Source organism: Notamacropus eugenii, chromosome 1 (genome assembly GCF_028372415.1).
Source record: "Notamacropus eugenii isolate mMacEug1 chromosome 1, mMacEug1.pri_v2, whole genome shotgun sequence".
Lineage (NCBI taxonomy): Eukaryota > Metazoa > Chordata > Mammalia > Diprotodontia > Macropodidae > Notamacropus > Notamacropus eugenii.
In genome coordinates, this window is record NC_092872.1 from 249,894,974 (window position 1) to 249,921,988 (window position 27,015).

Genomic DNA, 27,015 nt, shown 5'->3' on the forward strand with positions numbered 1-27,015 from the left:
AGGAAACAATTAGCAGAGGGAAGACCTTGGACTTAAGAGGGGTTGGGGAAATCTTCTGTAGAAAGTGAGATTTTAGTTGGGGCTTGAAGAAAGCCAGGGAAGTGAGTAGTAAGAGCAGAGAAGGGAGAGCATTGCAGGCATGCAATTTTCACTCAGTGAAAATGCTAGGAGCCAAGAGATGAATGTCTTCTTTGTGGAACAACCAGGAGGCCAATGTCACTGGATTGAAGAGTATGTGTTGGGGAGTAGGGTGCAAGAAGACTAAAAAGGTAGGAGGGGGGCTGGGTCATGAAGGACTTTGAAAAGCATTTTGTTTTTGATCATGGAGGTAATAGGAAGCCATTGGAGTTTACGAGTGTGTGTGTGTGTGTGTGTGTGTGTGTGTGTGTGTGTGTGTGTGTGTGTGTGTGTGTATGTGTATGTCTGACATGATTGGACCTGTGCTTTAGGAAAATCATTTTAGAGACTGAATGGAGCATGGATTGAAGTGGGGAGAGAGTTCAGTCAGGCAGACACCCCCTCAAGCTACTGCAATAACCCAAGTGTAAGGTGATGAGGCACGACACTAGAGAGTGGCAGAATCAGCAGAGAGAAGAGGGTGTGTATTCAAGAGATGCTGCAAAAGTGAAATCGACAGGCCTTGGCAAAAGACTAAATATGAAGGGTGAAAGGTAGTGATGAATCCAGGATGACTCCTAGGTTGTGAGCCTGAGGGATGGGGAGGAGGGTGGTGTCCTCTATTATAATAGGGAAGGTAGGTATAGGGGAAAGTTTAGTGGGAAGGACAATGAGTTCTGTTTGGGACATCTTGTGTTTAAAAAGTCTAGTGGACATCCAGTTCAAGATGTCTAAAACATAGTTGGAAATGGAAGATTGGAAGCCAGCAGAGAGGATGGGGTGGGAAAGGCAGATTTGAGAATCATCAATCTAGACATGGTCATTAAAACCATGGTTGCTGATGAGATAACCAAGTGAAGTAGTGAAGAGAGAGAAGAGGGCTCAGGATAGAAACCTGAAGAACACCCATGATTAAAGGTGCTTGCACTGGGGATGTGGACAATATATTAAAAATTCAGCCTAACTGATTTGCTGAGAGGGACAGTTTTTTTAAATGAGGAGATTATAGTAGGGGACTTGAGTTTAGATATGAACTTAGGACCAATGCAGTGTAGTCTGGGTCCATTCTTCCCAATGACCAAGGTAATATAGGGGAAAGGGTACTGACAGTTAAACTCTGAGGTTGAATGGAACAGTCTAATACTTCTGTAATGTGACAAGCTTCCAAGTACCTGAAGATGGTCATCATTATGTTCTTCTAGGATCTTCTCTTCTATATGCTAAATCTTCATGTTACTACATGGTCCTCAAGGTCCTTCACCATCCTGGTTGTTCTCTACTTTATCAGTATCTTTTCTAAATAATGGCAACTAGAACTCAACACAATATTCCAGTTATGGCTTCATCTGGGCAGGGTAAAGCAGAGCTAGAACTTCCTTATTCCTGGAAGCTATGCTTCTCTTTATGCAGCTCAGAATTACACGAACTTTCATAGAGTCATAGACTTAGAGTCTCCAGGTCCTGGTCTGGACAGCTCAGTCCCTGGAACCCAAGAGTTTTGGACCTGCTTCCAGCCTAGCCCCTTCAGTCATCATTGAGATGGGAAATCATTATGGAAAAGAGGCCCACTTTCCATATCACCATCAGCAAAAGCTGCTGGTCTACTACCACTGATGTTTAGATAAGTGGGGGAACTCTGGGAATGGCAGTACCCACTAGACCCTCAGTCTTGCTTCCTACCCAGCCCTCTCAGTTATTATGTGTGGAGACAACCCCTGTGCACTTGTGGACAAATCATTTAATTTCTCAGTTGTTGTTGTTGTTGAGTTGTTTTTCACTTGTGACCTAATTTGGGATTTTCTTGGCAAAGATACAGGAGTGGTTTGCCATTTCCTCTTTAGCTCATTTTACAGATGAGGAAACTGAGGAAAACTGGGTTAAATGACTTGTCCCCAGTGCCGCACAGCTGGTGTGTGTCTGAGGCCAGATCTGAACTCAGGAAGATCAGTCTTCTGAATCCAGGCCTGGCACTCTATTCACTGTGATACCTAGCAGCCAGGCGGCTATTCATTGAAGCGCAGGATCTTATTAGGATTGGTAGAAGAAGCTTCCCCACTGTACCTAAGGAGTTCCCTGTATCTAGGAAGTCACAGATCTGAACCAAAGAGAAAAATTATGCCATCAAATTTTCTTACATATTGGATATCCATAACTGTCACTCTTTGGTTCCGGCTTTGTCCTCTGGGGTTATATGGGATTAACCTATCCCTAAATATTATTTAATATTAAATATTAAATACTTCTTTAAATATTTGAATGTAACTATTTGTCAATCTGTCACCATGTTGGCTCAGCTATTTGATCACTGTAGGGAGAGCATCAAGGTTTGTGCCAGCCACAGTTGCATAATTGCAGCCTTTCTTACTGTCAACAGTCTTTTCCATGCCTCTCACAGGGCAGGCAAGCCAACCTAGCTGAAGCAGCAGGGCATTTTGAAGGAGAGACAGGAGGCAGTATGTTTGGCCTGACCAGGCAGCTCAGACTACCTCCATTTTGACCACTGTCTCTCCACAAAATTCAGTAGCTCATGAATGGCTTAAGGCCTTTGACCAAGAGTAGCCCTCTAATCATAGGGTTCTGTCCTGGGTCATTTTCTCTTTTCCCTCTACAGTACTTCACATGATAATCTTATCACTTCCCAAGGGCTTAATTACCATCTGCTGGCTAACAATCTCAAATCTACAGCTGCCTTTTAGACATCATGAATTGGATGTGCACTAGACATCTTAAGGGCAATATGTAAAAAATGGAACTCATTATCTCTCCCTCTAAACCCTCCCCTCCTTCCCTATTATGGTATCAATAGTAACTGTTTCCCTTTCCCTTCCAGCTTGATTTAATTATTTTTTTCTTTTGCTCATTAAAGGGGCCATTCCCTGACTACTTCTTAAAGAGGCCTATTCACTGAATGGGCATTACTTCCAGCTAAGTGAATACCTGAAAAGACCTTAGCCTAAAAAGGCCAAGGCCTCCCATTGCATCTTGGGCCATCTCCAGTCATCCTGATGAGTATCTGGTCACTGGATCCAGATGGCTCAGGAGGAGAAAGTGAGATTGGTGACCTTGTACAGCCCTCCCTCACTCAAAACAAAGTCAAGTGCAAGTCCTGTCATCATTTCTCTGATGTCATGGTTTTCTTTGAAAGTGAAGGATGAACACAAAACAACAATAATAAGAGGGCAATACCATATTCCCAGTCCATAACACTCACAACCAAGATGTCATGTTGGATTCCTAACTATCTCTCACAACAACCCTCCTCCCCTGCTGCCCCACCCACGCCACTCATATGCCAAGAACTATCTGTTTCACCTCTGCAACATCTTGAATATGTCCCCCTTTCTCCTTTGATACTGCCACTGCTCTAGTACAGACCCTCATCACCTCATTATCTAATCATCTAGACGATTGTAATAGCTGCTGGGGGGTCTGCCTGACTCTCCCTGTTTCAGTTCATCCTCTTTTCAGCCACCAAAGTCATTTTCCTAAGGCACAGGTCTAATCATATCATGTCCCTCTTCCATACTCAATAATTTCCAGCTTCCCTATTGCCTCCTGGATCAAATACAAAATGCTGTGTATGACATTCAAAGCCCTTCATACCCTGGACCCCTCCTGCCTTTGTATTCATTCACCTTACTCCCCGACATGTACTCCAGTGACACTGGCTTCCTGATTGTCCCACAAACTAGATATTCCATGTATTGACTGGGCATTTTCACTGTTTCCTTTGCCTGGAATGTTCATCCTCTTCTCCTCTGACTACTTCACCTTTCTGGCTTCCTTTAAACCCCAAATAAAATCCCATCTTTGACTGAAAACCTTCCCTAACCCCTCTTAAGTCTAGTGCCTTCCCTTTGTTATTTATTTCCTATCTATCTTGTGTATATCCTGCTTGTTATATATTTCTTTGCATGTTGTCTCCCTTATTAAGCTCCTTGAGAGTGGAGATTGTCTTCTGCTTCTTTTTGTATTCTCAGAGTTTAGCACAGTGTCTGGCACATAGTAGGTACTTAACAAATACTCTCTGATTGATTGACTGTTCCTTAAAAAAGCTGTAGCATGTCTTGTCAGAGAGAGACTTATTAGCCACTACAGAATCCAACAAAGCCAACAGAATGCTCCAAGATAATACTGTTTATTCTTTTGATTATTTTTCTCGCAGCACCAACTTAAACTTCCTGGTCACACCAACCATATGGCTCGGAGTCTAAAAATTCCTTTTAACTCCTGTTAAATACCGATAGTCTTTATCCACAAAAAATCTTGGTAGGGACTCTGTCCAACACAATCTCACAGCAGCTGTGTGGAGGGTGGGGCCACAAAGCTTCTGTCAACTCCCATGCTACTCCCTGTTTGACCTGCAAATAAAGATAAAGGAAAAAGAATAAAAGGTGATGGAGGCAAGGCCTTGGGAAGGTTCTCTGTGCCTCCCTTATTTGGGAGCTTTGCAGGGACCGATTTCTGCTTAAATGTTGCATTCTATCTAAAGTAAACCACATTGGTTTCCCTATATCTACTTGTACCTGGATGATCTCAGTAACCTCCTAGCTCTTCCCCTTACCTTCAGTTTCTGTCTCCTCCAATCAATCTTACCTACCAGATTAATCTTGAACTTCATCTTTCATCATGACAGTCCTCTGCTCACTAAGCTTCTATAACTTTCCTTTGAAGGCTAAGTATGAAATCCAAATGCCTCTACCTGCTTTTCCATATTCTGCAGAATCTAGCTCTACCCAATCCTTTCCAATTTATTTTCCCCTAATCCCCAAAATTCACCCTCCGACTTAACCTGATTTCCTCCGTGTGCCTCAGCTAGACCATGGACAGGCCCATTTTTGTAAGCTACTGTCTTGTTCCCCTTGGATGAAATATTGTCCTTTCTCTTCTCTGTTAAATACATTCTACTCAACCTTCAAAGCCCCATATAAATCCTTCCTCCTCCACCAACCTGTGCCATCTTTCACTGAGCTCCCTTCCCTTTGAACATCACTAGAAGAACTTACAGTCTATGCCATAACACTGAGGTTTGAATCATTTACTCCACTGTGAATATAATAGACTTTGTCATACATCTTCCTGAAATCCAGATGCACTGGGTCTGCCATATCTCCCTGAAGTACCAAGATAGGACTGCTAAAAAGGAAATGATGTGACTGGGGTAGGATGACTTATTAAGTCTTGACCCAGTGCTTTTCCCATGGCCCTTCACTGAGACAGGTCTCAGGTGCCTTCCAACTATGCACAGGTGGCTGTGATAATTATTCTTGTTTCTCTCCCTAGAAGGTCAGTAGGGACCACATGTCCTAGTGCTACATCCCTCATTCTGTGAGACATCTTGGCCTAGTGGGAAGAGCCAGGAAGATCTGTGTTCAAGTGTCATCTCTAAGACATACTGGCTCAGTGACCTCTCAGGGCTCTAGGCCCCTTACTAAGACTATATGACATTGTTCATCCTTTGTTTTTCAAGAGAACCAGTGACATCACAAAGTGATGTCTCAACTTGCACATTAATTGGATTTAAGTGAGACAGAGCTAAGTAAAGTTGTCAGCCTTACTCCGTTTTCCAGAGTTATTGATGTCCAATGGCAAGACAAAAGTAAAGTTGACTGGCAGTAGGCTGGCAACAGCAGATGACCTTGGCATCCTCAATGTCTGACCAAACTCCACAGTGCCTGCTTCAGCCACCTTCATGATCTTTGGAACAAATTGTTCTCATCCACCTATTCCTCTAGGGAAAGTCTTCACATGCTTGGGGTAGATATCCTTCTAACTCACTGGCAGATTTGAGACCTGTCTGTAACTCTCACCCTGGTTTAGCCTGCCTGTTGAGTCAGTTTTACCATGTTGTGGTTGTTGTCTCTGGTATAGCTTCTTGGAGCCACAGGTCAGAGTTGCATGACAGGTGGACATCAAAGGTGGACCCAAAAGGGGTTGGCCTCCTGTAATGGCAAGTAAAATAGGATCTCTTGCTGTTTTTGTTTTAGTATAATCAAGGACTATAATCCCTCTATTTGAATGGGATTGGGGAGGATCTTTCCTACCCATTGATGGGCCTGCCCATTGTGGGCAGCTTGATTAGGGGAGCTGTATTGTAGGAGGGTCCCAAGTACCTTGTGTTTTTTCTACTGAGGCACTGTGTCAGAGGGTTATGCCCTTTGGCTCTAAAAAGTGTATAAATACTCTGAGGGTGAGGTTTTTCTTTGGGGTTTAGTTTTTGGAAGAAGGTTTGAGTGCCAGATGAGAGTCTGGGGAAGCCTCTAAGCCTTTGAAAACCCAGCTATTGGTGCTTCCCTCTCTGATAAAGATGTATGTATGTTCAGATAGTTTGGAAGTGCTGTCTGTTGATTTTTGATTTCTCTGAAATTTTGACTTTGATTTTTTCTGATACCTGTGCTTGATTGAAGTGATTGTTAACTCCCAAAAAGTTGCCTTTCCTTTTAGAGAAGAGATCAAAGAACCTGTGATAGCAGGCCCCCCTTGTGTATGTTGGGGTGATTAGTGATACACCATCCTCACCTCAGAGGTGCTAGTACTCCCTGAACACCCCATATGTCCCAAGAATATGTGTAGTAAAGAAGGGGCTTAGACGCATTGGGAGAGGGAGTTTCCTTTCCTGAGAGCTTCCTATCCCAATGAAATTAGTCCCTATCCCCTATCCCACATTATATCTAACACAGTACTGCCTAGATCCACCCACAAGACTTACTGAATTATTGCTGATTAAGGAAGGAGCTTTACAGAAATCCAACTCTACTGCCTCATAGGCATATGGAGGTAGAAGTATTCTAGACTTCCTAAGAGTCAATTATTAATTCAGTGCGAATACTTTGGAAATCAGCAAAAAGCACAAAGCAGGCCTGGATTTATTGTTTTGTTGATTAGATTTAAGAAAGAGATGGGGAAAATGTTAATAATACAGAGTAGATGTAAAAGTCTGTTGTACTTGCCCCTCCTCCCCAGCCGGTTGTGAAACATTCCCCAGCACATATCTGCATGGAGATGATCTTGAGCTGTGGAAGGCCATGCCATGGAAGAGCCAGCTCTGTGTGGCAGGCTCTAAAAATGTGGCAGAATGTGGACAGTCTAACATGCAAGGCTGAGGAGCTTCTTTTAATCCTAGGCAAGGGAGGCTCGTTGCAGGTTTCTGAACAGGGAAAATCTCCTAGAAATGTTGAGGTTTGGGGTGGTGGAGACCTCAAAATACCAACATGCCAGGTCCTGCTGGAATGAATTTGACACAAGCCTTCTTAAAGCCAAAGGAAAACAAAGTTTTTCAAAATACTGGGTTGACTCTTAAGGAGCCTAACCTTTTGTAACGCTTGTATTGATAAGTGGGCCAAATAGAATCTCAGTTAGAGTCTGTGCTGGAGCACTTGAGCACCTTCATAGAGGCGAGATGGAACTTAAATACAGAAAAAGACTGAGGGAAGAATCTAGCTGTCGCCAAGTAGCCTGGGATCCCAGGGATGATCTTGATAGGGGAGGTCAGCCTGGAATGTAGATCAAACCCAGGGAGGATCCTGATGGGGGTGGCCGCTAGTTCAGACAATCCGCAATCCTGGCTGGGTGATTTGGACCTCAGGAGAATGCTAAAAAATGGTCGGTAATAGGATCAAAGGGAGAAATATCAAAAGAATGCTAAATTAAGTAAGGGGAATCCAAGGAACCCCCAAAGCCAGGGGGCCCTTCAGCCAAATGGGACCAAACCCTTCTGGTCTAAGGGACAAATGTCTCAGCTTGGGCTTGTATCTCACCATCAGGGCTATTCTGGGCAGCAATGTGGAGATCTGAGTAGATGGAGAGATTAGAGGCAAGGAGACCAATTAGGAGGTCATATTACGATAGATGAGGGGTAACCAGAATCCAAACTGGGATGGTGGCTGTGTAAGTGGAGAATCAGAGAATTCTATGTAAATTGGAAGTGACTGCAGGAGCCAGCTAGTCTCCCACAGAAAGGAAGGATTCCCACTTAACAAATCCAACAAATGGGCATTCAGCCTCTCCTTGATGACCTCCAAGGAGGGAGACTGCACCACCTCTCTAGGCAGCCTCTTCTACTTTTGGACAACTCTAATTATTAAGGAGTTTTCCTGACATTCAGCCTGAAGTGCTTCTTTGCACCTTCACCCCCTTCTCTTGATTCTGGCCTACAGGGCCAAGTCTAATTCCACTCATACACACTTGAAGTCAGCTATCATGAGTCCCCTGAGTCTTCTTCATTCTAAGCATCCCTAGTTCCTTCAACTGCTGGTCATATGTCCTGAACTCAAGGATCTTCACCATCCTAGTTACTGCCTCTGGACTCTCCTGCTCTTTTTAAACAGTGGTGCTCAGAAGTTACCACAGCACAGCCTATGAGTTCTGCCAACACAGAATCCAGGGTAACTCTTGCCTCCTTCTTCCTGGAAATAATGCTCCTTTCTCCTACCTCCCAACACTTCATGAGTGTTTTTGGCTCCCACACCACCTTTCTGACCCCAGATCTTTGTCAGACCAACCTTGGCCTAACCATGCTTTCCTCATTGTGTGCTTGTATACACGTGTGTGACTTTTTTGGACCTGCATGTAAGACTACATTTATGTCTATGAAATGCCATCTTATTGGATTCACCCCAATATTCTTGCCTGTCAAGATTTTTTTGAGTCCTGATTGTCGTCCACCGAGGGTCAGCATTCCCTCATAGCATTGTGCCATCTACAGATCTCATCAGCCTAGTATTTACCTTTATCAAGGTAAGCTCTTGAACTCATTGACTCTTGTATATTTCCTGGCATATTCTAATCTGTATTTTTGTTTGTTGTTTTCCTTGGGTAAGTGGGTCTACTTGCTATCTCTATTGGTCTTATGTATAACCACTATTTGGTGAGAAGGGCTAGCTAAGAAGGTGAGTGTAAACTAAGGGCTACTTTTCTCCTTTTAGAGCAATTACTAGGGAAGTAGCTTTCATTCTGAACTCCCCAAATCATATCTGTAGCCTAGACATATTTGAGGGGTGATAAGTAGCTATAATTCTAGCCCAATCATTCTCTTGGAGAAAGGTGACATGACACAGCCTCCATGGTGCTAGATCTTGTCTGCTCCTCATCTACCAAAAAGAAATAGAGCAAAGTAGTTTTCTTTTTTCTTTGCTGTGGCATTAAAATATTTGTTGAAATCTTTTAATTTTTTCTCATTTTCATTTTCAAATAAATCTCTCTTCTTTCTGGAAATAATCCCATTTAAGAAGAAATTTTACAAAAAAAGTAAAAGATCATTTCAGCAAAAATGACTAACATGTCTGACAGCGTATGTAATTTTCCATATCCCTAGTCACCCACCTCTATAGCGAAAGGAAGGATATGCTTCTTTAAAGCTAACCTTGTTCTTTATGTTTACATGACATTCACTTTCATTTTTAAAAATTCTTTCTATTTCCATTGTTGTAGTATTGTTTTCTCTGTATGTTGTTTTCCTTCTGCCTTCTTTACTCTGCATCAATTCATATAGATCTTCTCATACTTCTCTAAATTCTTTATATTCATCATTTTAACAGCACAGTGATATTCCCTCACAATCATGTACCACCATTACTGTAAAGCCACTCCCAAATCAATGGGCGTGTACTTTATTTCCAGTTACTTGCTACCACAAAATAATAGCTAGCATTTATGTAGCATCTATGATGTGTGAGGTACTGCGCTAGACACGTTTTACAAATGTTATTTCTTTTAACCCTCACAACAACCATAGGAGGTAGGTACTATTAACATATTGACTGCTGAGAAAACTGAGGCAAATGCTGGTTCAGGGACTTGACCAGAGTCAGAGTACTAGTAAATGTTAGGGGCTGGATTTGAATTCAGGTCTTTTTGACTACAGGTTCAGTATTCTATTCACTGTGCCGTCTAGATGTTTCATAAAAAGTGATGCTATGAAAATTTTGGATGAAGGGAAGTTTTCTTTCTATCTTTGATACCCAACCTTGATTTTGTGGAGTCAAAAGCTTTGGACATTTTATTTATTCTTTTTATTATCATTTCAAATTGCTTTCTAGAATGTTGACTTCCCCAAAAGTGGATTAATACACCTATCTTTCCACAGCCAGTAAACTCTTCCATTTTAGTCATGGGTCTGTAAGTATTAATGGTAATATGTAATAGGAAAGACTCTCTTGGAACATGGTTAAGAACTCTTTTTGTGACTGATGGGTAGGAGGGGGTCTGGGGATCCAGTGTCAGGACAGCTTGTCTAATGAAAAAACATCCATCTAGGTACTCAATAAGTATTTGCTGAATGAATGGAGTCAGAAATTTGGTGAGTGTAAGTGCCTCTGCTTAGCACACCAAGGGGACGGGATGTTCTCATGATACCATCAGCAGGCTGACCTTGAGATTAAAGCTCCCAGGAAGGGAGGCCTGGAATCATTAGATAGAAAGGTATCTCACTAGTAGGTTAAAAGTCATACATTTAACAATCTGGAGCAGTCTAAAATGGTGTCTCTGAAATGATTCATTTACTTTCAGGTTAAAAAGAAAAAGAATTAACTTCCATGATGAATTAATGGAAAAAGTTTCCTTCCTGCTCATTTTTCAGAAAGTCTGACTTAAAACAAGTCACAAAACTTGCAGAGTGCTCCAAATCCTCGAGTTGGAAGGGACCTCAGAAGCCATCTTGTCCTATCTGTCCCTAAGTAGGATTATGCTCTAAACATCCTCATCTAGCCTCCAGTGAGGGGGAGCTCACTCCCTCTCCAGATAGTCCATTCCACATTGGGACAGCTCTAAGTATTAGAAAATTTTCCTTCATTGAAACTAACTGTGCCTCTCTGCACTTTCTGTTCACTGCTCTTAGTTCTAGCATCTGGGGCTAATCACAAAAAGTCTAATTCCTCTTTCATTTGGCACCACATTCAAATACATGAAGACCTGTCAAGTCCTCCTTTCTCCTTCAGATTAAATACCACCAACTCCTTCAGTGTGTCCTCATGTGACATGAGTTTATGTCCCCTTGCCCTGCATATCTCAAGAAATACTGTGAGGTTTGACCTATTAATGAACCCTAGATGGCAAAAGGGACTCCATGTTTGACTAGGGATTGACCTGCCTGTCTGACCACTGATTGGCCTGGGAAGTTCCTGTGTTCCCAACAATTGGCTTGGTTAGTTACATTTAGAGTTAGGAATGTTAGCTTAGCAAACTTCATCTAATCCAGGTGTGTTGGGTTAGCAAACTTTCCTAGTCACAATGTTCTTGGGATTGAGCAGGTAGTTGTCAGTCCAGACCACCTGCTAGATGATTACTCCTCAGGGCCCCTCTTCTGCAGGCCCTGTGAATTAGCCCAGAAACAATAATCAGTTATAAAGTCAGCGACCCAGGAGATGTGGGATCTTGATGGGGATGGACTACCCAAGCCCTTGAGACATATCTATAGGACTGAAATGTGAGGAGCCACACACACTTACATAGCTGCGAGTAAAAAACCACCTAAATTGTGATTTTTTGTTCTTGGTACCTGCTCATCATAGTGTGATTTACTCCGAATTTAGTTGAAACCCAGGAAAGCAAGCTTGAAGTCATTGTTGATCCTGGTGCTGCAGATATTGGCCCAGTTTTCCACTGCAGCCACGATCTTCAACAGATGCTGGGCTTAAAATGCTCAGGTTGACCTTGAAAGCCTGGCCCATGCCTGCCTGTTCTGTGCCCTCCATGCCGTCTACAGTCAGGCAGCCTGACCTCATTGCTGCTCTTCCCATAGGACCCTCTATGTCCAGACTTGATCATTTTGTACTGGCTGCCTCCTTTGCTCCACTCCACTGCTTATCTGCCCTGGCTTCCTGCAAGACTCAGTTCAAATCCCATCTTTTGCAGGAAGCCTTTCCCAGTACCGGTACCTGCTAGGGCCTCCCCTCTGGGTTCTCTCCACTTCACCCTGTATGTGTCCTGTTTGTATGTAGTTGTTTGCATATTGTCTTCTCCCTTATGTTGTGAGGTACCTTGTTGGCAAGGACTGGCTTTCACCTTTCTTCTTATCCCCAACACTTAGCACAATGCCTGACACATAGTAGCTGATTACTAAATGCTAATGGACCGATTGACTGATCGGAAACCAAACAGAATTATTCTTTCATGTTCATATGATGTTTTTCATGTCTGATGACTTGGCTTCAAGAAAAGCTAGAAGAGCTGAGGCAAGTAAAAAGAAAGATTAAGAAGAAGGGCCACTTCCACGTGAGAGACTAAAAGAAAAGCTTCTCTTGAGCCTGGAGAGAGGAAGACTGAGTATCTTGGGACCTCCTCAGCTGCTTGCTCTCCTGTAAGACCCAGGGGAGGCCTCAGAACGCTCTTTCAGACATGAATCTATGCCCTGAGCTGAGTCCAGCTCTGTCTGGTGGCTGGCATCCGGGCCTTAGGAAGAAGAAGATTCTGGATCATCCTCTACACCCTCTGGTTTCTTGACAGCTAGATCAGTTAGAACTTCCATAGGAACCCTGCTGCTCTAGGGATACAAAATAGAAGGGCCGTCTCCAGAACCTAAGACACTGACCCCGGAAGAATCATAACCCAAGGGGAATTGGTCTGGGTCATTGGATTCTAAAGTGCAAAATTTTGCAATCAGCAGGTCCAGATTCAGGCTTTCCTAGTGCATTTCAGGCAGCAAGATGGCACACTGAATTGTTTGGACAGGAAGACCTGAGTTCAAATTCTGCCTCAGACAGTTATTAGCTACATAACTCTGGGTAAATCACTTAACCTTTGTGACTTTTAAAAATTTCAGTTTCCTCATCTATCAATCGACATAATAATAATAGTACCTGCCTTATAAGGTTATGAGGATCTAATGAGATATCCCAGGTAAAGTGCTTTGTCAACCTTAATATGCTTTATAAATGTTAGCTGTTATTTTTCTCCCAGGGACATGGTTCTACAAAAGCTCTTTGAGGGTGGGGAATGGAGTTAAATTTCTGAACATCAGCTGTGAAAGACATTCTAGGCTGGCTTTGCTGTAGCAAAGATCCAAGGAAGGAGGGGCTGCATCTCTGCAGTGTCATTTCTGTGGGGGGGAGAAAAAAAGGGCAGGCAGGCATACAAAGCCCCCACAGAGGGCCCTGGAAACTCTCTGATGCTCCTGTGTTGGAGGCATTTACATCTACCTCCAATGGCTTCCTAAATAAAGCTAAGGCATCTTCTTCTTGTAGAGGTTGCCAGCAGATAAGATGGAATCTTTCCAGTCAAAGGGGTCACAGGCAGGGTCAATCCCAGGGTAACCTGTAGCCCAAATGACACTTGTCTCTGCCTCCTCCCTCTCTGAAATGCCCACTTACCACCTGCTGTCCAGAGAACCAACTGTGGTGGTCCAACAAGTGCTACCTCTGGGCCTCTTTGTGATACAGGAATTTCTTGTCCTGGCCCCATTCCCACTGAGTCCTCCTCTTAACGAATTGTCCTACTAGGAAACAGACTAAAATAATATTATCTATGTAAAGTATTTTGCAAACTTTAAAGGGTTTTATAAATGTTAGCAATTATTATTATTTTTACTACTACCACCACAACAGCTATTACCACCCCCTCCCACTACCATCACATTGGAATTAGTCTTATGATTTCATTGATATAGGGACCTCGCTGTATGAGGATATTCTTTTTTTTTATATCAATATAGGTCCATGAACCTTCATAGCCTTAAAAGAGCTACCTAATGACCAGAGCCTCACGCAGCCAGTCTATATAATTGAGGCAGGAGCTGAACCCAGGTCTTTATGACTCCAAGGTTGACTCTTCATCTGCTATTTCACATTGCCTCTGGAGCTGTTAGTAGGGTCGAGAAGTCTGCCTAGATTTCTGCCATGGGTGATGTGGGCCTATGCAGTAGTCTAAATCACATCACATGGTACCATCATATTCCTCCCTCCCTTCTTCTGCTCCGTCTTCCTCCCTATTCTTTGTCTGCTGCTTCTTCTCCTTCCAGGGGCTGGGAGGGGCTCTGGGGCCATCCACCATGCTGCAGGAATGCAGGGTGAGCTCTTTAGGAGCTTGGTTGCCCTGTCTCCTAGTATGATCATGTCAGACCAGAGCAGATGACTCTGCACAAGAGATAAGTCACCCTTTCAGCTGAATTTGTTCCATCTAAGAATTCCTGCTTATGCTCTGCCCTTAAAGCCTGACAAGGCTTTAGTATTTTACCCTGTCCAAAGACAGTGATAGACGATAGCAACTCTCATTTCTATAACATCTTCTAGTTTGCCAATTACTTTCCTTATGACAACCCCGTGAGAGGGGTACAAATATTATTGTCCCCATTTTGTGGATAAAGAAACTGAGGTTCTGAGAAGTGAAAGACTTGCCCAAGTTCACACAGATAGCAAGAATCAGAAATGGAAATGGAATATAGGTTCTCTGGGGCCAAAACTGTCACCCTTTCTTCTCTGTCAGGCTGCTTCTGAGCCTTTATTTGCCTTTAAACAAGGGGCAGCATCTTTGTCCTCAAATGTCTCATGCTCCATTATGTGCAGGGTTTCATAGGAAGGACAAAGATTGTCTAAGACAAGACCCCTGTCCTTAAAGAGGCATACCAGGGCTGTGCTAGAGCTCAAAGCAGCTGGTGAGAATTGATAGTTAAATTTTCAGTATAAGAATTTGCTACTCAACAAATGCTACAAATCATGGATTGATGGATAGGTTTATTGATTGCTTAGACTTAAAAAAGCAATGGAGAAAATGTTAATTGATGAAGATTAAACTTAAAAGTATGTCCTGGGAATATTTTTTTTGTGATAGATCTGGTTGTTGAATGTTAGCTAGCCTACCAGTACATATGAATTTGTAGGGAAGATTAATTCCTACCCACTTGCAAGAACTTAGGGGAGTGTCCAATAAGGTTATTGGACTATTCAGAGTATAAGTGAATTCAGAGGAGAAAGATCACTGTGGTCAGAGGGACTTGTCAGGGGTCTAAGAGGGAGGCACTGTACCCTACTGGAAAGAGAAGAAAGTGGAGAGTTTAAATTCTACCTCTGCTACTCATTGACTGGCAGACTTTAGGCAGGTCACTGATCTGAACCTCAGTTTCCCTATCTGTAGATAAGCTTTATAATACTTGCACTATTTCTCTTACGAATTGTAAGGAAAGTACTTTGTAAACCAGAAAAGGTGCATAAATGTGGGCTATTGTTTAGAGTTAGAGAGACAATTGAGGTATAAAGAGATGGGCCCAGAGCCTGGATTTTTATTCTCAACAAGTCAGTTTAACTTCTCAGTGCCCTAAGCAATTCTCTTCAGCTATGAATTGCAAAGAAAGTGATAACCTGCTGTCTATATAAAATATGCAATAAAGAGAACTGAGGCACAAGCATTCCCAACTTATTAGCAAGGCTAGCAATTGCCAGTAAATGGAATCCAAGGCTCCTCAGTAGACAGGGACCCCTCTAAGAGGCAGAACAACTCTTTTATACAGTTGGCCACATAAGGTGCAAAACATAATTCAGTGATGAAAACTAAGACAGTGATTAGATTAACACAAAGATTGGGGGTGAGTGGGCTTACATCAGCTTGACTCAGACAGGGGATTTCTAGAGCCCATGGCTCATGGTGGACAAACATATTATCACCAGATCAACTCTCTTTCTTTCAAAAACTTATAGATAGGTAAATCTTTGTGGTCAGGCTATAACCTGTAGGAATAGGGAAGTTAAACTCTTAGAAACTCTACCATTGAGGTTATACAATCAAGTCCAGATCTGACCCATAAATATTGGTGCACTGATTAGAAGTAATTCACAATCAATAATTAATAAATAGTGCAATATAAAGTAGGGTATCAAAATTTCAATTTTACATTCCCTACTTTGATTCCATGCCATCTATAAACCAAATTGGTATGATCAACCATGATCAGCATCCATTGGAATTAAATTAGTGATGAGGCAATGGAAAGCTATTGTTCTCTATCACAGGGCTCAACATTTCATGAGGCCAGTCATGAGAAGTTTGATTTTTGCTGGTGCTAGGTGACTATCACAAAAAATGTTAAGTCTCTTAGACTCTCATGTCTTCTCCATCTGCATATTGGTAGATAGACAGGAGCAGGTTCCTTATCATATATTATTTGGTCAAAAGTCACCAACAGAATTTGTCTCTTATGTTTTTGTTACAATGAAAAAATGAGGCACCTTTATACACTTGCCCTTATCAGTGGAATTTGTTATATGAAGAAAAAGGGAGGAACATAATGGTATCAGTGCTTAGTTTTGTTTGATTTCAGGTATGAGTCATAGTCAACATCCAATCAAATAAAGGCTCATTGAGAGCCACAGATATCATACATAGTCAGGCTCAAAAATACCTAGGTGGGAAAATGTCTCCTTAAATAAGATAGGGAAGCTAAGTCAAGAGGTTCCCATCTTCACCTTTACAAGGTAATTCCCTCAACTTTCCCAGAGACAAATATCCACAGGCCGAAGACTGCAGGAGCACTTGGCATTTCCCTTGAATGATGGATTAGTGGTCTTAGGAGAGGTCAGACACTTATACCTGAAATTAAAATTGAGAATAGTAGCAGATTAAAGTCCCAAGAGACTTTTCCTCAAACAGTAAAATTTTACTAATTACAACTTAGGGCTTGGCTATTGTTATCATATTCCCAGGTCTTGAATAATTCCATAAAAGTCTCCTAAATTGATAAATGTATTGCTTAACTCCTAAGGGGAAAATAAAATCTTCAGATATAAAGTCTGTTGTTTGTTGTTGAGATATTTTTTTCAGTCATATTCAACTCTTTGTTGGCCATTTCCAGTTCATTTTACAGATGGGTAAATGGAGGCAAACAGAATTAAATGACTTGCCCAGAGTAAGGCCAGATTTGAATTCAGGAAGATGAGTCTTTCTTACTTCTTACTTCTGTATCCATCTTACTCACTGTATCCATTGTGCCACCTAGTTGCCCTGTTGTTACTAGGTAGGCTTAAAGATGTCAGGCACAATAATTGTCAGAAGTAGTAGGTAAAGAGCTTCCCAAATAAAACATAAAATATTCTTTTATAAGCTTTCCCACTTTGGTTTAGTTTCTTAGATTTCAATTTTACTTCAGCAGCAAGGCTGATAAGATCTCATGACCCTGAATGATTAGAAAATAACTTGTATCCCCTTAATGGGTTATCATTATTGATCATTTAAAAAACTATTATTTTTCTTCTTTTTAAAATTCATTTTTGTTTATTTATTTTTTATTACTGAAACTTAAATGCACAGTAAGAAAAGCAAAGCAAACCTATTATAAACTTAAATATTGAAGCAAATACAAAATAAGAAAAGAATAAAAGCATGTCATGCTTAGCAGAATGTAAGAGAGAATTCAAAATATATAACAATAAATTTCCATTCAAGAGAGTCTATATCATAAATATTATGCATTGTGTTGAGAACTATCCATCTTTTCTTAGCTTCCTTGTCAGTTTTCTTTGGTTCTCTGCTATGTACTTTTTACTTTGATGTTTCTGCCCCATCCTCCCCTCCCCTCAGAAGGCTACAATTAAGCAAGGACATATTTCTATATAGATACACATACACACACACACATATATACACACATATTTATATACATACATATAAAGACTTATACACATATATAGACTTAAATACATATACACACATACATACTTATATACATACAAATATATATACTTTCCCTAACAAATTCTACTGCTGATCTTTGTTTTTATGTTTGTATATCTCATTTCCTATCCCTCCTAACTCCTCTACTTTACTTCTACCCACTACTTTGCCCTCCTATTATTTAACCTACCCCCATTCTTCCCTTATCCTCCCATTCCCATAAAACTAAACACCTTTCTATACCCCCCGTAGACCTATTTCCTCACCCTCCACTCTAAAGATCCTTCCCTTGTCCTCCCATTCCTATTCCAAACACCCTTCTATATCCTCCTTTAATCTATTCCCTCACTCTCCCCTCTAAAGAATCCCCTTATCTTCCCCCACTCCCTATCCCCTTAGTGTTTTGTTTCTTTCTGAAATTAGAAGACTTTTACGCTCTTCTAGATATATGTGTATTGTTCTCTCTTAAATTCATTCCCCACGAAAATAGGTTTCCAGACCTAATAGTCCACCTCCCCCATCTAATCTTTCTGTGTCAATTCTTCCTCTTGTACCTCATTTGCATGAAATAATTACTCTTTTTAGCTGGTCCTAAATGGTTTAACTTTTTAGAGACATATCATACTCAAGTCTGACCTAATCTTTCTTATGAACTACACAATTACTGATAACCTTGGCCATACATTTTACATAAAAAGTAGTCTATTCTTATTGAGTCCCTTAGTATGCAGCTTATATTTCTCTTGGCTCTTGTATGTCAAATCTATTAAGTTCAGCCTGTTTTTTTTAAAACAAAGCTCTGAAAGTCTGACAATTCATTAAATGTCTACTTTTTTTCACTCAAGATTATTTTTACTTAATTTTACTGAGTACGATATTTTTGACTGGAACCCTACTTCCTTTGCTCTCCAATATATAGCATTCTAAGACTTATGGTGTTTTAGCGTCATCACTGCTAAGTCTTGTGTGATTCTAACTGTGATGTTGTCTTTTAAATTCTGTATTTCTTGTCACTTTTAATATTTTATCCTTGAGCTGGGTTCAGAATTTGACTATAACATTTCTATAGGTTTTCCTCTTAGGATCTCTTTCAGATAGTGATTGATGTTTTTTTTTCTATTTCTATTTTCCCCTCTTGTTCTAATGCTTCAGGACATTCTTTAAATATTTCTTGTATTATTGTATCAGTGTTCTTGTTTTGATCATAGCTTTCAGACAGTCTGATTATTCTTATGTTTTGTCATCTTGATCCATTCTGCAGTTCAATTATTTTGTTTTTTATGAGATGTTTCAATTCTTTTCTACTTTTCATTATATGTATATATCAACACACACACATATTATATATATGTATATATATATGTATACACAAATATATTTGTTTTTATTATTTCTTGATCTCTTATAACTTCTCTGGCTTCACCTTGCCCAACTCTAATTTTCAAAGAGTTGTTTTCTTCCTTAAGATTCTGGATTTCTATTTCTAATTGGTTTACTTTCTTTTCACAATCTTCTTGTTTTTTCTGGATTGTTATTTTTTTTTTTAGTTTTCCCTCAATCTCTCTCATCTGATTTTAAGTCTTTCTAAAAGTTTTTCTATGAATTCCTTTTTAGTGTTACACTTCTCTTTTAAAAAAGCTTAATTTGTTTTTAGTTTTCAGCATTCACTTCCATAAAATTTTGAGTTCCAAATTTTCTCCTCCTCCCCCCACCTCAAGATGGTGTTCAATCTGATATAGGCTTTACATATACATTCATATTAAACATATTTTCACATTAGTCATTGTTGTGAAGAAGAATTAGAACCAATGAGAGGAACCACAAGAAAGAAGAAACAAAAAATGAGAGAGCAAATAGTATACTTTGATCTGTATTCAGACCCCATAGTTCTTTTTCTGGATGTGAATAACTTTTTCCATCATGAGACTTTTAGAGTTGTCTTGGATCCTTGAATTGCTAAGAAGAGATAAACCTATCAGTTAGTCAGTGTACAATGTTGCTGTTACTGTCTACTGGTTCTCCTGGTTATGAATTTTTTGAGCAGGTGACTGTTTGATGTTACTCTTTGCTTCAGTATCCTTCTCTGAAGTATTCTTCTTTGAAGATGAACTCCAGTCTTCTCTATTCTCATAGTAACCCTCTATGATTGGATTCTTTCTCCTTTGCTGTGAATTTTTAAAAATTTGTAGTGGTTTAGTTTTTATAATCACTTCTAGTCCTAGGGTATGGGAGATGGAGCCTCTGGCCTCAGATCCTCTTCAGTTCTTCCCTCTGGCCTGGAACTGGAGCCAAGATCTCCAACTTTTTGTAAGATACCACTTTCCCATTACTTCTGTATTCACTGGGTGTGGGCTGGTTCCTTCTCACCCCTACTATATCTCTGAAACACAGCTGGGTCTGGCATTCCCTGTCAGCAGAGGTTCCCTGGATCTTCCCTGGCTCAGACACCCAACAACCCTCACTGTCCCAGGTAAAAGTTCCTGCAGCTGGGGCCAAGGCAGCCTCCCAACCCAGCTAGCCCCAGGGCTTACTGTTTATTGTTTAAGTGAACCTAGGACCTAGCCTGGAAATATTTACTCTTCATGCAGACCAAACCTCATCCTGGAACTTTTCTTCAGATCTTTGAAGACTGTCTCAGGAGGACCCCTATTCTGCCCCTACTCTTATTTATTTTTATCCCTCAATATTTGCCCTGAGGTGATATTTCATCTCTTTATGGGGGGAAATCTTGAGAGCTTGGGACTTTCTGACCTACTCCCCCACCTTCCTAGAATTCTCTCTCCTATTAACCATTTTAAAGAACAAATACCTCATTTAATAATCAACTCAGTTTCTTAAAAAAAAAAACAAAAAAAAACCTGGACTGGCCAATGCATAATGTGAAGGGAAGTTGTCTCACTACATAATCTCATGTATTGTAAAACATGAAGCAAGACTTCTTATAATTTGAGTGACAATAATTCAAATTAGCACATTTCCGCACTGCTTTACATAAAAGTTAACTCATTTTAGAACCTTAAAGTAATTCAATAATAACAGGTGACACTCAGGTAGTGGTCACCACATGACAGGCACCATGGTAGACACTGTACAGTAATGGGAAGAGGAAAGCGTTGTCTGCCTGAATCCTGGACATGCAAAAGAACTGCGCAGTGACTAACGCAAGAAGGAATCTACAAAGACTTCTGGAAGGATGGGAGAGTGAAGAACTTTGAAAGGAAGGAGGGATTTCCATAGGTTTAGGTGAGGAGGGAGACCATTTCAGTCTTTGGTGGTAGGGAAGAGGGTCCTCGTGCAAAATCTTTAAGGTAGGAGATGGGGAACTGCATCTAGGGATTTTTTTCTTTGGAATGTATGCTGAATTACTATGGAAAAGTTTGGAACATTTGAAGACAAGCCCCATACCATGTTGAAGATCATACCACAGAGGATGGCCATGTTCTTAACAAACATCCCTTCATAGCATTGTCAGAGCCAGAATCCTGGACCACATGGGACCATCACTTTGATCCAGCTTGTGATTCTGGTACAGGTATAGGGCAGGGTTATTTACGTGAAGGTGAATATCTAATACAAAATACATAAAATAATTCATACTGTACCATTCTTTCCAGTTGGCAACTTGCCCTCTATTTATACAATTGTATTTGTCATTTTTTTTGTGTTCTATTTTCTCTTGACTATTATAATAAAATCTATCATGTGCTGACGTGGATGCTCTGGGGAGTAACAATCCTTTGGAAGAGCAACGCTTCTAAGAAACAATGGTAAGTAACAAGTTCCCCTTGGAAGAAAAGAGGGGGAGCTCTACTGTTTTGTTTTGGTGAAGTAGGAATTTGAGTTTCTGTTAAAACCTGTCAAGTTCTCAATGGAGCTGCTTGGCTATTTTTCCCATGGGCTTCCTGTAGAGAAGCAGCATGAGGTAGTGGGCAGGGAGCAGCCCCAGGAGTCAGGAAGGTCGGGATTCAGGTCCTAGGTCCCATGTATACTAGTTGTTAGTCTTCCACTTAACTTTCAGGCTGAAAGTGGCAGGGCAGTTGTCTATCTGCTTTAGTAGAGACAATTTTTTTCTTTAGATTCCTCTCTATCTCCAACTATTAAATCACAGATCTGATAAAAAAATGTACTTTAAAACTTCGATATAGTTTGATTATCTTGGACTTATTTTTACTACCCCCTCCCAAATCCCATTGTCATAGTGCTGCTCCCCTGGGTACTTCCTCCTACTCAGTTACCTTGTAACAGGTCACTCCCTCTCCCCGTACAACTATACTCACAATCAAGCAGTAGCCTGTTTCAGCAAAGTATCCCCATCCCCATCCTCTTTAACCCTCCCCTCCACTGTACCACTAGCTGCCTCTGTTATTACAAAGGAATTGGTAGTTGTAGAGAAGAGCAACTGTATATTCAGCAGTGACTGTGGAATAATAAAAAGGGAAGGAAAAACCTTTTTTTTTGGAAAGGGAAATATATTTTATTGGTTATTTTATTTTTATTTATTTTAACATTCATTTAAAATATTCTTTTTAAAAATAATATTGTATTTTCCCCCAATTACATGTAAGGACAATTTTTAACATTAAAAAAAATTCTTTTGAGTTCCAAATTTTCTCCCTCTCTTCCTCACCTTCCCTCTCCCTGAGACAAGCAATTTGATACAGATTATACATGTTTAATCATGCAAAACACATTCCCATATTAGTCATGATATGAAAGAAGACACAGCCTTAGGGGGAAAACACATACACACATACACACACATACAGAAAGTGAAAAATAGTATGCTTGGATCTGCATTCAGATTCCCTCAGTTCTTTCTCTGGTGGTCTATGCCATTTTTCATACTGAGTCCTTTAGAATCGTCTTGGATCATTGTATTGCTGAGAATAGCTAAATCATTCACAGTTGATCACTGCACAGCATTTCTGTTAGTGTGTACAGTGTTCTGGTTCTGTTCACTTCACTTCGCCTCAGTTTGTGTAAGTCTTTCAAGGTTTCTGTGAAATCAGCCTGTTCATCATTTCTTATAGCACAGTAGTAATCCATTACAGTCATATGTCACAACTTGTTCAGTCATTCCCCAAGTGACAGGCATTTAACATTCATTAATATTTTGTTTTTTTGAGTCTTTAATTCTCTCTGTCCCTCCTGTTGTCCATTAAGAAGACAAGAAATGTGATATCAATTGTACATGTGAAATCATGCAAACCATATTTTCATATTAACCATGTTGTAAAAAAAAAAACAAGGAAAAAAGGCAAAAAAATTATGTTTTAATCTATACTCAGTTCTTTCTCTGGAAGTAGATAACATTTTTCGTCATAAGGCCTTGGGAACCATCCTGCATCATTGTATTGATCAGAATAGCTGTCATTCATAGTTAAACTATAAAACTTAAAAAAGTCTAGGAATTCTCCCTTCCCACCTTCCTTTAGTCTTTATTTTTTTCTTTTTAAAAATAGAGAACTATGCTGGGTAGTCTCCTTACCTTTTCCCCATCCTAATGAATTTGTTCCACTAAGATTTCCTAGCCTTGCACTTGGCTTAACAAATTGTGGCATAGAATGGAATATTATTGTCCTTTGAGAAACGACGAATAAGAGATCAGAGAAACCCAGCAAGACCTGTATGAACTAATGTAGAGTAAAGAAAACAGGCTCAGGGATGGAAACAAAAAAAACCTTAAAAAGCTTCTGAATTCAGATGAAATGTAATGACTGATTTTAGTTCCTGAGAATAGAGGAAAAAATGTATTTTTTTGTCAGAAAGGTGAATGATGATGGATGCAGAATTTTATATACAATGTGGTAGAGGGGATACTTAGAATTAGGATGATAAAGGTTTGGATCATGCTTCACCCATTAACTCTGTGACGCTGAATAAGCTAGAATATGGACAAGTATGGACTCCAGACCTCAGTTTCCTCACCTGTAAAATGAGGGTGCTAGACTTAATGACCTCTAAGCTCCTTTTTCAGCTCCAAATCTATGGTCCTGGTAATCTATGAGACATAATTGTTATAACTGTGTTGGCTGGTTTTGCTTGACTGTTTTATCTAAGGATAACACTTTTCAAATATTCTCTCATTCGGTTCTCACAACAGTCCTGGGATGTTATCATTGTCCCTGTTTCAGAGATGATGAAACTGACGCAGACAGTCTACTTGACTTGCCCAGGTTAACACATTTAGTGTCTGAGGCCAGATTTGGACTCAATTCTTGCTGTGTCCAGTATTCTATCCACTATACCCCCTTATAGACTCTGTTATTAAAAAGAAGGGTCCATTGCTGGGAAGAGGAAGGGAAGGCAGCTATAAAACTTAAAAAAGCCCCTAGCCATTCTCCCTCCACACTCACCTTTGATCTTTATCTTTTCTTTTTATTCTTTTTTAAAATAGAATACTATCCTAAGCATTCTCCTTGCCTTTATTATCATTATGACATTATGTGATGCATGGTGCTACATAATACCCTTGGAGGTCTCTACAGAAGGTAATCCAAAAGGTAAATCTTTCTTTAAAACTGTTTCCTCTCTCTAAGGACAGGAGGACTTGTTTATCAGGAAAAGTGACTGGGATATCTTGAACAGCCTATCTGTGTCCATTGGAGTCAAGACCCATGGGATGGGAATAGTGGGTAAAAAGTGGGAAAAGTGGATTTAATCTTAAGATGTGCCTGAGATGGAGAAAACAGGTAGCTATCTAAACATACATGTAAGGTCCTTCCCTCATCATCTCCCTTCTATCACATAATTAAGAGGCAGTACTTCTTTTCTACATATGATATGTTTCTAAGAGGCAACGTACATTAGTGATTAGAGGACTAGGCTTGAAAGTAGGAATATCTGGGTTTAAATGCTACTTCTGACATGTGACTAGTTTTGTGATGCTGGACAAACTATAGCCATTTCTGTGCTTTAAGCACTTACCTACTTAGTCACTCAATTCAGTAAGCATTTATTGAACATCTACTGTGTCCAAAAGGTTTTAGATACAATGGCAAAATTAATCATGGAAAGAAAATTAAGATGGAAAGAAAAGAAACCCTAAAAAAGTCCTGTCCTTCAGGGAACTTATGTCCTGCATTATGCTTACATTTATCTTCCAAAATAGTTTATTGGATCCTTCTGGTTGTCACTCTGAAGGCTTGGGGAATGGCTTAAGAGCTGTTCTTGATTGAATGGGTTGTGAAGCATTGGATGAGATTGCCAAGAGAAATGGTAGAACCTCCTTTGAAGGTCTTTAAAAAGGGCCCAGATTTTCCATTGTTAGGATGGTTTGGTGTGGTACCATTCAAGGTGGCTTTAAGAACTTGGTAAAATCTTTTCTAAAGACATTGATTGCAATTTAACAGAAGATTTGCCATATGTTCTATCTTAGGTTGCAAGGATAATGCCAACATAATGCACAAATTCAACACAAGAAGAAAAACTAACAATTGTGAGCAGTGTTCATGTCATAAAAGAAGAGGAATATGGTGCTGCAGCAAATGAGTTCAAGGCTGATCCTAAATAGGCAGATGTAAAACGACAGAATCTCTAAGCTGGAAGGGACCTCAGGGGCTATGGAGTAAAACCCATCTGGGAACCAGAAACCCCTACTCAACAAGGGCCCAATGGTCCTTTGTTTGAAGGCTTTCAGGGAGGGCAGCTCCTTCTCCTTTTGGAGAGTTCTCATGTTTAGAAAGCTTTCCTCCCATTGTACTTAATTAAAAACAAACTCTTCTGAGCTTCCATCTCCAGCTTTCAGCTCTGCCCCCTGAGGTCAAACAAACTAAGCAAGTCTATTCCCTCTTCCCTGTGATGGAAGGTTCCCTTCTTCAGGCTGTGATTCTTGTATTGATCCTTTAATGACACTTTTCATTTTCCCCATTTTTGTTTTCCTGTTAATGTGCCTCAGATGATCAATTTCCTTCCTAGAAGAGAACTCCCTGAACTGGACATGATATTCTAGATATAATCCCTTCAGGAATGAATAGAGCAAGGCCTTAACCTCTAGTGGAAACACCTCATGGAACACTGGGTTTGGTGTTGGGAAGATCTAAGTTTAAATCCTTCCTCAGACACACACGTGTTACCTGTGTGACCCTGGGAGAGTCATTTGACTTTTGTGATACTCCATTTCATCATCAATTAAAAAAAGAGGATTTGACCTTGATGACTTCTAAAGTCACTTGCAGTTTGAAATCTAGGCTCTACGATATTATTCTATTGAACTATCTGCTCGAAATTCATTATCTACATGACTCTGAGTAAGTCATTGAATTTTTCTAAGCCTCAATTTCCTTATCTTTAAAACTGAAATAATAATAGCAACCTGACAGCATTGTTGTGAAGATCAAATGAGCTAATATATATGAAATGTTTTAAAAATATTAAAGTGCCCCATATGTGTTAGCTTTTGTTATTATGAAAGTTAATGGTGAAAATAATAATGCAACTTGAGATTGATTGGTTATTTTCAGGTGCCATGTCGTTCTTTTGACTTATATTGAGTTTGAAGTATCCCAAAACACCCAGGTCTTTTTAAAATACAAATTATTCCTTCTTCTCCTTCTATATTTGAGTGGCTGATATTTTGAACAAAAGTGCAGTATTTTATATTTTTTCTCCTGAGTTTTATCTTGTTAGATTCTTTGTTGTAGTCTGTTTACATCCTTATGGATCTCTTTTCTGTGCTCACCAGTGTCCTGATTTCAAAACAGGAAAAGTCGATTCCTTAAATGATGGACTTACATGCTTGACCTTAGTTCCTGGTGAAATTCAATATAACATTGATTATATATTTGCTTTTTGCAAGATGCTATGCTAAATCCTGGAGATAAAAGATTTTAAATGACAGTTATTGCCTTTGACGACTTTATGTTCATTTGGGGACTGGGAAGATAGGATAGCATGGAATAAATATGATGCCATACTTTACAAGGGTGTTAAAGACAAACAATTCCCAGACAAAGAATTCTGGGAAAACTTGAGGAGGACAGTAGTTTTAGTTGGGGGAATCAGAGAGGAGAGAGCCCATGATCTAAGCCTTGAAGGAAGAAAGGGAGTCTGAAAACAAGGGATGAGGAAGGAGTTAATTCTAGGGCTGGAGAAGTATGGCCTGTACAAATTCGTGGATGTGCATGCTGACAAGATGATATTTGACAATTCTTGTGGAATCTAGTTTGGCTGGGAGGTACATCTGTGAAGAAAATTTGGACCAAACAAGGATGCAAAAGGCAGTTTGAAGCCAGATTGTGGAATATCTTAAATGTCTGGTTAAGGAGTCTGTATTCTTATCAGCAATCAGAAGCCACTAAAGATTTT